Source organism: Catharus ustulatus, chromosome 2 (genome assembly GCF_009819885.2).
Source record: "Catharus ustulatus isolate bCatUst1 chromosome 2, bCatUst1.pri.v2, whole genome shotgun sequence".
In the NCBI taxonomy this organism is placed as follows: domain Eukaryota; kingdom Metazoa; phylum Chordata; class Aves; order Passeriformes; family Turdidae; genus Catharus; species Catharus ustulatus.
Window position 1 is genome coordinate 56,486,890 of NC_046222.1, and position 14,185 is coordinate 56,501,074.

Below are 14,185 nucleotides of genomic sequence, written 5' to 3' on the forward strand. Positions count from 1 at the left end.
AAAACTGCTCAAATTTTGAGAAAGGGCGGCCCAGAGGCCCCACTGGGACCCCCAGTTTATTCCCCACAAACTGCGGCCCCGCCTACCCATAATGCATTGCGGCGGCCCCCTACCCATAATGCATTGCGGCCCCGCCTACCCATAATGCATTGCGGCGGCCCCCCCCTACCCATAATGCATTGCGGCCCCGCCTACCCATAATGCATTGCGGCGGCCCCCCTACCCATAATGCATTGCGGCGGCCCCCTACCCATAATGCATTGCGGCCCCGCCTACCCATAATGCATTGCGGCCCCGCCTACCCATAATGCATTGCGGCGGCCCCCTACCCATAATGCATTGCAGCCCCGCCTACCCATAATGCATTGCGGCGGGCCCCTACCCATAATGCATTGCGGCCCCGCCTACCCATAATGCATTGCGGCGGGCCCCTACCCATAATGCATTGCGGCCCCGCCTACCCATAATGCATTGCGGCCCCGCCTACCCATAATGCATTGCGGCGGCCCCCTACCCATAATGCATTGCGACCCCGCCTACCCATAATGCATTGCGGCGGCCCCCCTACCCATAATGCATTGCGGCCCCGCCTACCCATAATGCATTGCGGCCCCGCCTACCCATAATGCATTGCGGCGGCCCCCTACCCATAATGCATTGCGGCGGCCCCCCTACCCATAATGCATTGCGGTCCCGCCTACCCATAATGCATTGCGGCGGCCCCGCCTACCCATAATGCATTGCGGCCCCGCCTACCCATAATGCATTGCGGCCCCGCCTACCCATAATGCATTGCGGCGGCCCCCTACCCATAATGCATTGCGGCCCCCCTACCCATAATGCATTGCGGTCCCGCCTACCCATAATGCATTGCGGCGGCCCCGCCTACCCATAATGCATTGCGGCCCCGCCTACCCATAATGCATTGCGGCCCCGCCTACCCATAATGCATTGCGGCGGCCCCCTACCCATAATGCATTGCGGCCCCGCCTACCCATAATGCATTGCGGCGGCCCCCCCTACCCATAATGCATTGCGGCCCCGCCTACCCATAATGCATTGCGGCGGCCCCCTACCCATAATGCATTGCGGCGGCCCCCTACCCATAATGCATTGCGGCCCCGCCTACCCATAATGCATTGCGGCCCCGCCTACCCATAATGCATTGCGACCCCGCCTACCCATAATGCATTGCGGCCCTGCCTACCCATAATGCATTGCGGCCCCGCCGACCCACAATGCATTGCGGCGGCCCCCTACCCATAATGCATTGCGGCGGCCCCCTACCCATAATGCATTGCGGCCCCGCCTAACCATAATGCATTGCGGCGGCCCCCTACCCATAATGCATTTCGGCCCCGCCTACCCATAATGCATTGCGGCCCCGCCTACCCATAATGCATTGCGGCGGCCCCCCTACCCATAATGCATTGCAGCCCCGCCTACCCATAATGCATTGCGGCGGCCCCCTACCCATAATGCATTGCGGCGGCCCCCCTACCCATAATGCATTGCGGTCCCGCCTACCCATAATGCATTGCGGCGGCCCCGCCTACCCATAATGCATTGCGGCGGCCCCCTACCCATAATGCATTGCGGCCCCGCCTACCCATAATGCATTGCGGCGGCCCCCTACCCATAATGCATTGCGGCCCCGCCTACCCATAATGCATTGCGGCGGCCCCCTACCCATAATGCATTGCGGCCCCGCCTACCCATAATGCATTGCGGCGGCCCCCCCTACCCATAATGCATTGCGGCCCCGCCTACCCATAATGCATTGCGGCGGCCCCCTACCCATAATGCATTGCGGCGGCCCCCTACCCATAATGCATTGCGGCCCCGCCTACCCATAATGCATTGCGGCCCCGCCTACCCATAATGCATTGCGACCCCGCCTACCCATAATGCATTGCGGCGGCCCTGCCTACCCATAATGCATTGCGGCGGCCCCCTACCCATAATGCATTGCGGCGGCCCCCCTACCCATAATGCATTGCGGCCCCGCCTACCCATAATGCATTGCGGCGGCCCCCTACCCATAATGCATTGCGGCGGCCCCCTACCCATAATGCATTGCGGCCCCGCCTACCCATAATGCATTGCGGCGGCCCCCTACCCATAATGCATTGCGGCCCCGCCTACCCATAATGCATTGCGGCCCCGCCTACCCATAATGCATTGCGGCGGCCCCCTACCCATAATGCATTGCGGCCCCGCCTACCCATAATGCATTGCGGCGGCCCCCTACCCATAATGCATTGCGGCCCCGCCTACCCATAATGCATTGCGGCGGCCCCTACCCATAATGCATTGCGGCCCCGCCTACCCATAATGCATTGCGGCGGCCCCCCTACCCATAATGCATTGCGGCGGCCCCGCCTACCCATAATGCATTGCGGCCCCGCCTACCCATAATGCATTGCGGCCCCGCCTACCCATAATGCATTGCGGCCCCGCCTACCCATAATGCATTGCGGCGGCCCCCTACCCATAATGCATTGCGGCCCCGCCTACCCATAATGCATTGCGGCGGCCCCCTACCCATAATGCATTGCGGCCCCGCCTACCCATAATGCATTGCGGCGGCCCCCTACCCATAATGCATTGCGGCCCCGCCTACCCATAATGCATTGCGGCGGCCCCCCTACCCATAATGCATTGCGGCGGCCCCGCCTACCCATAATGCATTGCGGCCCCGCCTACCCATAATGCATTGCGGCCCCGCCTACCCATAATGCATTGCGGCCCCGCCTACCCATAATGCATTGCGGCGGCCCCCCTACCCATAATGCATTGCGGCGGCCCCCCCTACCCATAATGCATTGCGGCGGCCCCCTACCCATAATGCATTGCGGCCCCGCCTACCCATAATGCATTGCGGCGGCCCCCTACCCATAATGCATTGCGGCCCCCCTACCCATAATGCATTGCGGCGGCCCCCTACCCATAATGCATTGCGGCCCCCCCGACCCATAATGCATTGCGGCGGCCCCCTACCCATAATGCATTGCGGCCCCGCCTACCCATAATGCATTGCGGCGGCCCCCTACCCATAATGCATTGCGGCCCCGCCTACCCATAATGCATTGCGGCGGCCCCCTACCCATAATGCATTGCGGCCCCGCCTACCCATAATGCATTGCGGCGGCCCCCTACCCATAATGCATTGCGGCCCCGCCTACCCATAATGCATTGCGGCGGCCCCCTACCCATAATGCATTGCGGCCCCGCCTACCCATAATGCATTGCGGCGGCCCCCCCTACCCATAATGCATTGCGGCCCCGCCTACCCATAATGCATTGCGGCGGCCCCCTACCCATAATGCATTGCGGCGGCCCCCTACCCATAATGCATTGCGGCCCCGCCTACCCATAATGCATTGCGGCGGCCCTGCCTACCCATAATGCATTGCGGCGGCCCCCTACCCATAATGCATTGCGGCGGCCCCCCTACCCATAATGCATTGCGGCCCCGCCTACCCATAATGCATTGCGGCGGCCCCCTACCCATAATGCATTGCGGCGGCCCCCTACCCATAATGCATTGCGGCCCCGCCTACCCATAATGCATTGCGGCGGCCCCCTACCCATAATGCATTGCGGCCCCGCCTACCCATAATGCATTGCGGCCCCGCCTACCCATAATGCATTGCGGCGGCCCCCTACCCATAATGCATTGCGGCCCCGCCTACCCATAATGCATTGCGGCGGCCCCCCTACCCATAATGCATTGCGGCGGCCCCGCCTACCCATAATGCATTGCGGCCCCGCCTACCCATAATGCATTGCGGCCCCGCCTACCCATAATGCATTGCGGCCCCGCCTACCCATAATGCATTGCGGCGGCCCCCTACCCATAATGCATTGCGGCGGCCCCCCCTACCCATAATGCATTGCGGCGGCCCCCTACCCATAATGCATTGCGGCCCCGCCTACCCATAATGCATTGCGGCGGCCCCCTACCCATAATGCATTGCGGCCCCCCTACCCATAATGCATTGCGGCGGCCCCCTACCCATAATGCATTGCGGCCCCGCCTACCCATAATTCATTGCGGCGGCCCCCTACCCATAATGCATTGCGGCCCCGCCTACCCATAATGCATTGCGGCGGCCCCCTACCCATAATGCATTGCGGCCCCGCCTACCCATAATGCATTGCGGCGGCCCCCTACCCATAATGCATTGCGGCCCCGCCTACCCATAATGCATTGCGGCGGCCCCCTACCCATAATGCATTGCGGCCCCGCCTACCCATAATGCATTGCGGCGGCCCCCTACCCATAATGCATTGCGGCCCCGCCTACCCATAATGCATTGCGGCGGCCCCCCCTACCCATAATGCATTGCGGCCCCGCCTACCCATAATGCATTGCGGCGGCCCCCTACCCATAATGCATTGCGGCGGCCCCCTACCCATAATGCATTGCGGCCCCGCCTACCCATAATGCATTGCGGCGGCCCTGCCTACCCATAATGCATTGCGGCGGCCCCCTACCCATAATGCATTGCGGCGGCCCCCCTACCCATAATGCATTGCGGCCCCGCCTACCCATAATGCATTGCGGCGGCCCCCCCCCTACCCATAATGCATTGCGGCGGCCCCCTACCCATAATGCATTGCGGCCCCGCCTACCCATAATGCATTGCGGCGGCCCCCTACCCATAATGCATTGCGGCCCCGCCTACCCATAATGCATTGCGGCCCCGCCTACCCATAATGCATTGCGGCGGCCCCCGACCCATAATGCATTGCGGCCCCGCCTACCCATAATGCATTGCGGCGGCCCCCTACCCATAATGCATTGCGGCCCCGCCTACCCATAATGCATTGCGGCGGCCCCCTACCCATAATGCATTGCGGCCCCGCCTACCCATAATGCATTGCGGCGGCCCCCCTACCCATAATGCATTGCGGCGGCCCCGCCTACCCATAATGCATTGCGGCCCCGCCTACCCATAATGCATTGCGGCCCCGCCTACCCATAATGCATTGCGGCCCCGCCTACCCATAATGCATTGCGGCGGCCCCCTACCCATAATGCATTGCGGCGGCCCCCCCCTACCCATAATGCATTGCGGCGGCCCCCTACCCATAATGCATTGCGGCCCCGCCTACCCATAATGCATTGCGGCGGCCCCCTACCCATAATGCATTGCGGCCCCCCTACCCATAATGCATTGCGGCGGCCCCCTACCCATAATGCATTGCGGCCCCGCCTACCCATAATGCATTGCGGCGGCCCCCAACCCATAATGCATTGCGGCCCCGCCTACCCATAATGCATTGCGGCGGCCCCCTACCCATAATGCATTGCGGCCCCGCCTACCCATAATGCATTGCGGCGGCCCCCTACCCATAATGCATTGCGGCCCCGCCTACCCATAATGCATTGCGGCGGCCCCCTACCCATAATGCATTGCGGCCCCGCCTACCCATAATGCATTGCGGCGGCCCCCTACCCATAATGCATTGCGGCGGCCCCCTACCCATAATGCATTGCGGTCCCGCCTACCCATAATGCATTGCGGCCCCGCCTACCCATAATGCATTGCGGCGGCCCCCCCTACCCATAATGCATTGCGGCCCCGCCGACCCATAATGCATTGCGGCGGCCCCCTACCCATAATGCATTGCGGCCCCGCCTACCCATAATGCATTGCGGCCCCGCCTACCCATAATGCATTGCGACCCCGCCTACCCATAATGCATTGCGGCGGCCCTGCCTACCCATAATGCATTGCGGCGGCCCCCTACCCATAATGCATTGCGGCGGCCCCCCTACCCATAATGCATTGCGGCCCCGCCTACCCATAATGCATTGCGGCGGCCCCCCCACCCATAATGCATTGCGGCGGCCCCCTACCCATAATGCATTGCGGCCCCGCCTACCCATAATGCATTGCGGCGGCCCCCTACCCATAATGCATTGCGGCCCCGCCTACCCATAATGCATTGCGGCGGCCCCCTACCCATAATGCATTGCGGCGGCCCCCCCTACCCATAATGCATTGCGGCGGCCCCCTACCCATAATGCATTGCGGCCCCGCCTACCCATAATGCATTGCGGCCCCGCCTACCCATAATGCATTGCGGCGGCCCCCTACCCATAATGCATTGCGGCCCCGCCTACCCATAATGCATTGCGGCGGCCCCCTACCCATAATGCATTGCGGCCCCGCCTACCCATAATGCATTGCGGCGGCCCCCCTACCCATAATGCATTGCGGCGGCCCCGCCTACCCATAATGCATTGCGGCCCCGCCTACCCATAATGCATTGCGGCCCCGCCTACCCATAATGCATTGCGGCCCCGCCTACCCATAATGCATTGCGGCGGCCCCCTACCCATAATGCATTGCGGCGGCCCCCCCCTACCCATAATGCATTGCGGCGGCCCCCTACCCATAATGCATTGCGGCCCCGCCTACCCATAATGCATTGCGGCGGCCCCCTACCCATAATGCATTGCGGCCCCCCTACCCATAATGCATTGCGGCGGCCCCCTACCCATAATGCATTGCGGCCCCGCCTACCCATAATGCATTGCGGCGGCCCCCTACCCATAATGCATTGCGGCCCCGCCTACCCATAATGCATTGCGGCGGCCCCCTACCCATAATGCATTGCGGCCCCGCCTACCCATAATGCATTGCGGCGGCCCCCTACCCATAATGCATTGCAGCCCCGCCTACCCATAATGCATTGCGGCGGCCCCCTACCCATAATGCATTGCGGCCCCGCCTACCCATAATGCATTGCGGCGGCCCCCTACCCATAATGCATTGCGGTCCCGCCTACCCATAATGCATTGCGGCCCCGCCTACCCATAATGCATTGCGGCGGCCCCCCTACCCATAATGCATTGCGGCCCCGCCGACCCATAATGCATTGCGGCGGCCCCCTACCCATAATGCATTGCGGCCCCGCCTACCCATAATGCATTGCGGCGGCCCCCTACCCATAATGCATTGCGACGGCCCCCTACCCATAATGCATTGCGGCCCCGCCTACCCATAATGCATTGCGGCCCCGCCTACCCATAATGCATGCGTGGAAAAAACACTCGCGTGGAAAAAACTCGCGTGGAAAAAACACGCGTGGGGGGCTCGCGTTCGGCGGGGAGCTCGCGTGGGGAGGGGGGTTCGCGTGGGAGGGGCTCGGGTGGAGCGGGGGGGTTGCGTGGGGGGGGAAGCTCACGTGGGGTAGTCTCGCTTGGGGGGGGTTAGCGTGGGGGGGGTTTCGCGTGGCGGTCGTGTGGGAGGGGCTTGCGTGGGGGCGGGGGGGGTTGCGTGGGGGCGGGCTCGCCTTGGGGAGGCCCGCGTGGGGAGGGGGTGCGGTCTGGCGTCGGGGGACGTCGCGTGGCGGTCGCGTGGCGGTCGCGTGGCGGTCGCGTGCCGCCATGGCCGTGGCTCGGGGAAGCGGGGAGGGGGGGCCCGTGACGCCATTGCCGCGGCTCAGGGAGAAGGCGGGGGGCTCCGTCCCTGCCTGCCACCACGGGGCAGCGCTGGGCCAGGGCGACGAGCCCAGAGGCGGCGGCCGGCCCCGAGCGGCCCTGCCGAGCAGCAGCGCTGGGCTGGGCCACCTGGCCCTGTCGGCAGCCCCGAGCGGGCCGAGCCTGCACAGCCCGAGTACAGCTAGTACCAAGACTGGGGGGGCTCCCTAAAAGGGGTGAAACAGAAGGAGGAATTGATGAAAAAGGCATCACTGGTGGCAGCAAGGAATGAGAAAATCCTGCAAGGCAGGACACTGCTGCCCAAGGTTGAGCTGCTTGGTAAGGGCCAGCCTTGGCAGCCCCAAGCTGTGTGTAACCTTGAGGAGGAAACTCTTCACCTTTTAGATGACAGAGGCCAGTGGGCTCCAGGTGCAGGGCTAGATGGTGTCCAAGCCCAGGAAGAGCATAAACAACCAGGGAATTAGATCACAGATCTGGGCTTCTGCCTGAGTCTCAGAGTGCCACAAAGCTTCCCTTTATTTCTTCACTGATCAGAGACAGACCCCACAGTCACACCCAGTTCAGGGGGAAGGAAAGTTTAGAGAGATGCCCAGATGTCGACAGCTGCCAAACCTCTCCGTCCCCCCACCAAGAAGAGGAGAGAGCAAAGGTACAGCCCCAGGCTTGCTTTCACAGCAGGGCTGCAGAGGTAGCAGGAGGATCCTGCTAGGACCACAAGCTGAACCAGAGCAGTTCAGATGTGTTTTTTGACCACTTACTGATGTGACTGAAATTCATCTTCTTCATTCAGAGGTCAGGTGAAAATCAAGGATGAAGGGCCTGGAAATGTGTCCCAGGTCATGAAAATATACATGTATGTTTTAACCCCAGGCAACAGCTAAGCACCAGACAACTGCTCACTCATTGTTCTTACATAAGGATGGGGAGCAAATTGTAAGAGTAAAAATGGAACAGTGGGAACACAAGGCCATCACTGCAAATGTCCCTAGCTTCCTCCCATCTTCCTTCAGCTTTGTATGCTGGGCATGACACCTTATGGTGTGGTCTGGAATATCCCTCTGGTCAGTTGGATCCAGCTGTCCTGGCTGCATCCACTCTCAGCTCCTTGTGCACTCACAGCCTGCTGTGGGTGAGAACCAGGAAAGGCCTTGGCTCTGTGTCAGCAGTGCTCAGCAGTAATGAAAACATCCACGTTATCAACACTGCTTTCAGGTCAAGTCCAAAACACAGCCCCACATCAGCTACTCTGAAAAAATTAACTCTACCCCAGCCAAAACCAGCACAAAGTAGCAAGACATGTAGTCGCATATTAGCAGGAGGAGACCCATGTGCATTCCAAGATGCATGAAAATATCCTTTTTGTTCACATTTTTTATAGCTTCACTTTTTTTTTTTTTTTTTTTCTGTAGGTGCAATATAATGTCAACTGTATAACCTGGACAGGGCGTGTCTGACCCAAGTTCCATCAGCAGGGCCTTAGGGACTTCCAGTCAGTCCCCTTTTGAAGGCATCAATATTCCCCTCTGCATCTAAGCCACTGAAATGGGAACTGAGCTGACTTCTTTTGCATTCTTTTGCATGAGGTGGTTTTCTGTAAAACTGGCTTTGAGAGGGAGGATTCCTCCTGTGATCACTGTGTCCAGGCTGGGTACAGTACCTGTGCCTCACAGGACGAAGGGGCACATGGTTCATCCAAAGAGCTGCCTAAAAAGCTGAGTGTCACAAAGGGCCAGAGCTCTGTAGCTAAATTTCAGAGAAAGAAGAGATCAGCATACATTACCTGAACAACAAAAGTCATCCAGACTTTTCCCTTCTATACCAGGGTAGCAGATGCTAGGCTTGCCACATGGGGAGATGCTGCAGCTCCTGACACTGAAACTGCTGTTACTGAGCAGCTTCTCCTTTAAAATGAAAATACAATTCTCCTGACCCTTATATCCTGTCCCCTTTCCTCCTTTCTCTTTGTATTTCATCCTTGAACATTGAAACCAAGGGATCAAAAAAGTAGGGCAGCTTCCCATCTGCCAGTGGAACTGACCTAAACTTGCTTGAGTGTGATGGAGGTGGGAGCTGAGCCTTTTTCAGGTTGGAAGAGGAGCTGCTGCCTCCTTTCTGGTGTCCCCTATTCCTCTGAGTTACTGGGTGAAGTGGATGTTTTAGATTTAGACATAAGGCTAGCTGTAGTTGTACATGGAATGGGATTTCTTTTCTCCTTTGTTGTAAAACATTTTCTTGTACAATTGTGCAATCATCTGAAACCTTGGAGTGTCTCCATGCAGCAAGTCAGGAAATCCTAGGAGTGAGGGTCAGTTATAAACTACTACTCTAAAATCTTCCTGCAAAAGACTGGTTTTACTTGATTTCACAATATGCCTCCAAATCCACTGAGCTAGACATGTAACCTTTGTTCTTACTCTTCTCAGCTACCTAAAATTTTAGCTTTTTCCACTGATATGTTCAGATACCTTTTCCTTCTTTAGACTTATTCTTTCCTTTTCTTCCCATGAAAAGGAGAAGCAAAGAATTCCCTAGAGAGACAATTCTGCTCATTACAATCCAGAGGAATGGAGAAGTTGGGAAAGATCAAATAATTTTAAATACATTAGTTTTTCCAGGTAATTTGTAGTTCTTAGAGTTGGTAACAAGGAAGAATTTGGGTTCCTTTGGGGTTTATCATGAAATTGAAAAAAAAAAAAAAAGAAAACCACAAAAGACAAATTTGAGAACAAGGCTCTAGGCAGAGTATCAGGATGTTTGAGTACAAGGGCAGTACTCCAAATATTCTGTATTATTTAGGCCAAATTATTTTATTCCTCATTTCCAGCAGCTCTGTGCTTTCACCTGGGGTGAGAGAGTCACTTGCATGCTCAGGTATCTCCTCTCCTCCTGACCAGGTCAATGGTTTCTTAAAGGTCCCGAAAGCAATGAGATTCTGAAAAACATGGTTTACCAAGAAAACAGGATGCATCATTACAATATGGTGAAATATTATGTCAGTGGTGTTATACAATTATTGCTTGAACTAAAAGAACTCTCAGTCTTACATAAACCACTTTTGCAATGTAAGAATTTTACAGAAGCAATGCTGGTTTTGTGGGTTTTTCTAAAATCCTTATTTTTATTTTTTCAACACAATATTCAGATAATCACAGAATTTAGAGAATGAGAGAGAAGAGAGGGAGAAACCCAGGAGAAAAAAATAAGGCTTGTTGCTTAATCCCCCTGAAATGCAGACTCCTCAGTGAGAGCAGAAAATGCCAGGGAAATACTTGTTTTCCTCCTCTAAATATATGATTTTTTTTCAGTAGATACAGTTAGAAGCACTAAATGCAGAATTTTTAAAGAATTTTTTATGGCAATTGTAGCTACAGCCTTTTCATTTCATTACCTCAATTATGGTAAGGAAAAAAAGAAAGTATGGTTTTAATTTACAATCCCAATTTACATTGACACTAAAGAGAAGCTATCCTGCTGTTAAGAGGAACTTTTCCAATTAGACCCACACTTCATGGTCTGCTGTTGAAAAAAGGATTTCAAAATCTAATTTTCTGAAATGTCAGAAGTGAACTATTGCCTTTTGTGTTTGTCACAAGTCCCTGTGACTCGGCAGAGAGGATGTCACTGCAGTGCTTATTTGTGAAATGGGTTTTGTGAAGCTGTCCTTTGTACCCTTCTGCCAGGCAGAGGTGAAAGACCGCGGGATGAAAGTGAAAGGAGAGTTTGGTCTCGTTAGTATTTAGGCTGATTAAGGGGAAAAAGGCTTTGGGAAGCTCTTCGTGCCAAAGAACAAAAACTATTGCTGGTGCTCAAAACACTGTGAAATCCCACCAAGTTCAAACGAAGGTACTGAAAGGAGAGACAGCATACACTCAAAAAAAAAGCAATTCTGTCTCCCCAGGTTCAGGGTTCACACACTCATCAATCCCAGGCTGTGCTTTCCACAATCCGTGCTGGACTGGGCCAGCTGAAGGATCAATAGGTGAAAAGTGGCTGATGAGTACACAAGAAAGGACTTTGCCTTAGGAAAAGAAGAGGCATGTAAGTTATCTCTCTCATGCATGTGCTGGAGACCTTCAACCAAGATTGTTTTATGCTGTTTAGGTTAAATTTGTTATATTTTGATGTGGCTTTGGACTGGAATGTTTTACATTATACCACAAGTCACAGTGTGAAGAATTTGTGATACTTGAAAACAAATTATTATTTTATACATACCCAGAGACAGACCAATTAAGCATAAGGAATTTTAATTCTCATTATATAAGTGGTTATGCACAGGCTTGCTCTTTGTGTTTGTGAGATACAGTGAGAAAAAATTCTATTTAATTGAAGTCACTGGTTTACACTCTGGTGAAAAAAATAGCTTTATTAAGAGTCAGAACATCTTAAATTTAAGCACAAAATACTTACACAGCATATTGCTATGGACTGCTGTTTTGTACTCACATATATTTATTCATACTTCACTTAAGGAAGCAAGAGAGTACAAATCCAATTAAAGACAAGTGAAAGCAGCATAATAATAGCTTTTCCAAGGTGCCCTTTAGAAAGTGATCTGTAAAAATGTCTAGCTGGGGTTCATACATGGCTATTTCTATAGCTGTGCAAACAGACCTCGGTGCCTGACAAACAATCCAGCCTGGACAATGGAAATCCCATCTCCTCCCCTCTGATAAAGATGGGCACAGAGCAAGATTTTGGTGTGACCTCACACTTCAGAAGTGCCTTTCCTGAGACTTCAGGAAGAGGAAATCCCTGCTGTTTGTTGTGGTCTTCTGGAAATTGTTGGCTTTTCAGCTGGGAGAACTCCCTTATGTCTTTCTCAATGAATGGGCACTGACCTTGAAGATGTTATTTCTTTTCTTATTCTGTGTTTTTCTGGAGAAAAGCAAAGGACCCACTCACAGCTGTTTCTTGTCCTGTTTTAGTGACTAGGATTGCTCAGTGATTGCATCAGCTCTGACCATGGATGGCAGCAGTGCAAGATGGAGCAGCAGAACTGTCTCAGAAGAGTGCAGGAGCCTTAGCATGCTCCACAGCCACTACTGCTCTTAATTAACTCTTTCCATTATCTCTGCAAGAATGAGAATCCTTATTTTACCAGCTGCAGGTTTAACAAGACTCTTCTGCCCCTAGGGAAAGTGCAAGCCCGAGCTCCCAAAAGGACTTTTTCTTCCACGTATCTTTGCCTTGAACGTAGACCAGCTTTATGGTGGAAATCTCTACTCTTCGTCACCATCTCTCTAGGGTTTGGGTGGCCAGAAGCCCTGAGGAAAATGATTCTGGCATGAAAATAAATCAGTTTTGTGAGTGCATAACTGCAGAGGGAATTAGGAGGTGGGGAGGCAGGGCGGAGAGAAAATAACTTTGTTCTTAATGGTTCCCAAGTCTGAACTCCTATAAACATCTCCCAAAGGGCATGGATTCTGACCTTGAGGATCCACATGTATCTTTCCTCAAGTTTTTCCTCTCTTCTGACAGTCGAAATGAGAGTGCAAACCAGAAGAGGTGAAGGAAACTGTCTGTCTCTTGGGGAACAAAATAAAGTCAAAAAACCCCAAAAAACAACTACACCTGGAGCAGGCAAAATTTAGCTTTTCCTGATGTGAGTTTGAAGCCAGCTACTGCTGCCCACGTCTTATGTGACTACCAATGGACAGACAGTCTCTGTCTGGCTTTATCTAAGAGGGAGTTACCACACCTGTACCACTCTAAGTGTAAAATAGTGAACTAGTTTGTGGTCAGCTTCTTCTCTTTCCCTGCCTCCTTGTCTCAAAAAGCAAGGCAGGAGCTGTCACTCAGGCAAATGCTGGGGTGAGAGGAAGGTCCCAAGACTGTGGGCGATGAGCCTTTGCTGTGAGCATGAATTCACCTTGCAAACAGGGAGTACTGGTTTAAGGCATCTTTTGCTAATAATTCAAGACACAGACTTGGCCGTGGTGCATTAAAGGGCAGGTCATCACCAAGCCTAGGAGTAGCCATGTGATCATTTCTGGGATTTGACGTGCCTGTAAATCAGATGGGCATGTTTCCATTTTCATGGGTCAACAAAACTGTGTTTGGGAGATGACAGTGCAGTAAAAGTTTGCAAAAATGAGACCTGATGAGGGTTTCAGTTATTTCATTTACCTTTGATCAAAACTGGTTCTTGTACAAACCGTTATTCTTCAGATGGACTTTTCCCCTCTGTTTATCAGTATCTTACCTTTTAAGATGTGTTTCATGCCCTCTGGAATGCCTTCAGCTGTTTATGATAAGATGAGACTGGTTACCCTCTGGAAAAGCCCAGTGTCTTGGGCATGAAGGCAAATTGGGCTGAGTGGCTCAGACAGAGGCATCAATTTCATTTTCATTGAAGTCAAAGCAGATGAATGCCTCCAAGCCTCACAGACCGAGACTGAGTTGTACAGGTAGATTTCAGTTCCTTTGATGCTGTCTAAACAGAAGGAACTTTCTCTCACCTTGCTGGCCCACAGAGATGCCTGGGGTTAAATAAAGGCTTAGAGAAGGAACCTGTCACCCACATTTGTCTACATTCAGAAGTACTCTACAGCCACTCTTTAAGCCGCAGTGTCTTGTTTGATTTTGGGATACCTTTGCAGTATTTGTGAAATCTCTCTGCACTTGACTTTTAGCTGCTATCATGTGAAAACATTGAAGCTGGAAGAGAATGGATGAACAATAAAATATAAAATTGTGACTTAGTGCAGGATGTATCTCCCCAGT

General features: G+C 53.8%; 1 protein-coding gene across 1 annotated transcript in view; it reads left to right on the forward strand.

Annotated features, from left to right (window-relative positions):
• The first annotated feature begins 10,084 nt into the window (after positions 1–10,084).
• The window catches only part of LOC116992314 (complement C4-B-like), a 48,575-nt gene continuing 44,474 nt past the window's right edge, over positions 10,085–14,185 (forward strand). The window contains exons 1-2 of the mRNA XM_033051789.2: positions 10,085–12,765; positions 12,941–13,064. The gene's annotated coding sequence lies outside the window, so the exon portion shown is untranslated. The remainder of the gene's footprint in view (positions 12,766–12,940; positions 13,065–14,185) is intronic.